This window comes from Lagopus leucura, unplaced genomic scaffold, assembly GCF_019238085.1.
Source record: "Lagopus leucura isolate 7727_CA_CO unplaced genomic scaffold, USGS_WTPT01 Super-Scaffold_100002, whole genome shotgun sequence".
NCBI lineage: Eukaryota > Metazoa > Chordata > Aves > Galliformes > Phasianidae > Lagopus > Lagopus leucura.
This window is the reverse complement of record NW_024962263.1, coordinates 11,675,689-11,677,599: the sequence shown is the minus strand read 5'-3', so window position 1 is coordinate 11,677,599 and position 1,911 is coordinate 11,675,689.

Genomic DNA, 1,911 nt, shown 5'->3' with positions numbered 1-1,911 from the left:
CCGGGGACGGGAGGGGCAAAGCGGGCGGAGATGCTGCGGGGGTGGGAAGGACGCGTTGCTGTGTGTGCGGGTGTCCGTGTGTCCGTCCGTCTGAGCGCAGCTCCGTGCTCGCTGGTGGGTAGGGGCGGGGGGGCCGGTCCCAGACAGTGACCTGCAGCTGAGTGGAAGCAGGCTTTTTCCATCAAACTCTGCCTGGATACCACACACAGAGCCCAAGTGTCAGTTTACTGCCCTGAGCCCGGCTCCTTTTCCCTAAGCTCCTCGGTAATTAGACAAAGAAAACCTAAATTAACTGAACAGGCGTCGACAGCTTCCTCCAGATCACCGCTGCTCCGTACATGGGAATGTGTCCGAAAATGGCTCGGTGGTACCTGAGAGTCGGATAAGGGAACACGGCGGGTCTGGCAAAGTTTAGTACACATTGTTCATAGAAAATAATAATAAAAAAGATGGATCGGTCGGTAAATCGTGTGCACCTTTCCCGAGGCATCGGTTTAAACTTTTCCCATCGCAAATTAAAAACGAACGAACGAACAAACAAACAGAACAGATACCTTTTATTTTTTTCCTGGAGGGGTGAGGAAGGCCGACTCGCAGCCTCCGAACCCCCTGCAAGGAGCAATCGGCGGTGCTTTGAGACAACCCGTGCTTTGGTGCTTCCCAACCCTCCCCTCTCCGGTCCTTCGGTCGCGGTTGTCCGCGTGAGTGCCACCCCCGGCTGGAGACGTCGCCTAAAAGAGCCCCAAGTGCCCTCGTTTGGGCAGCCTCGTCGGGTCGGAGCGGGGCGACGACTTCTGGGGCAGATGTCACCGCGAAGGGACGCGCCTTCGTTTTGTCTTCGGTGCAAAGCTGAGGGGGACGCGGGGCTTCGGAGGTGTTTTTGGAGCCCCGTGGTTGAAGAGAAGAGCGTTCGCTGTTTGGTGCTGGAGGTGTTTGTTTTGCTTGGTGTATCCATCTCTGGGCTGATCACGGTTTTGGAGAAGGACGGCTTTGTTTTGCCGGAGCGTACGGAAATTGAACTTTTTGGCAGATTTGGTTACTCAGACGTTGTTCTGTAATCATCGATTTTATTCTAGGAAATCTCTTCATTATTGCGGTTTCAGTTTTGCGTTCATACCACGGTCCTCTCTGCTTCGGGGCTCAATGAAACAACAGAGACCAAACCCGTTGAGAAAATGAGAGAGAAGTAAGGAAGATAAACGTTTACGGCTATCTGGGAGCCCACTCTTTTATTTTTCATTTAAAAATATATGTATATTTTGTTTCTCCTCCCCTTCCCCTTTTTTCACATCAGTCTCGGAGGAGTTTTTTCAATTAAATCCAAGCCCGAAACTCCAACAAATCCTCCACCCCCTTCCCTCCTCCCAGCCCTGTACAAGTGCTTAACCTTAAGCACAGGCGGATTTCCCTCCCGCTGTCCGTGTCGGGGTGCTGTAGCTCCATCCCGCACCTCGGCTGCCCGAGGGCCCTTCCCGCACAGCGCCCGCAGCCCAGCGCTCACCGGGGGGTGGGGGGCACAGAGGCCTGGATGGGAAAGGGGCTGGCGGCAACCGTACCGCGTCCCTGTGCTGCTCCTGGACCTCCTGACTCCTTGGAAGTAACGCTTTCCATAGCTGAATCCCCGAAGGCTGCCACCCGGGGGTGGCCACACAGGTTGAGCTGCCTGCCCATGGGGGTACCTTGGGGTATGTTTCAGCAGCGCTTGGCTTGGGGATGGGGGAAGTTCAGCCAGGGTCGTGAAGGCAGAGGTTGTGAATTAGTGGGATTGGAACCGTTCTCTCTCTTCCCCGCTGCGCAGCTCCCCGACCCGGGGTAGCTTTGCTCAGCGCCTGAGGAAGGAGAGTTAACAGCGTTAGGGCTCGCAGCCAGCCGCAAGGGCAGCACCCATCGCCCCCGGGGCAGTGTTTTTCA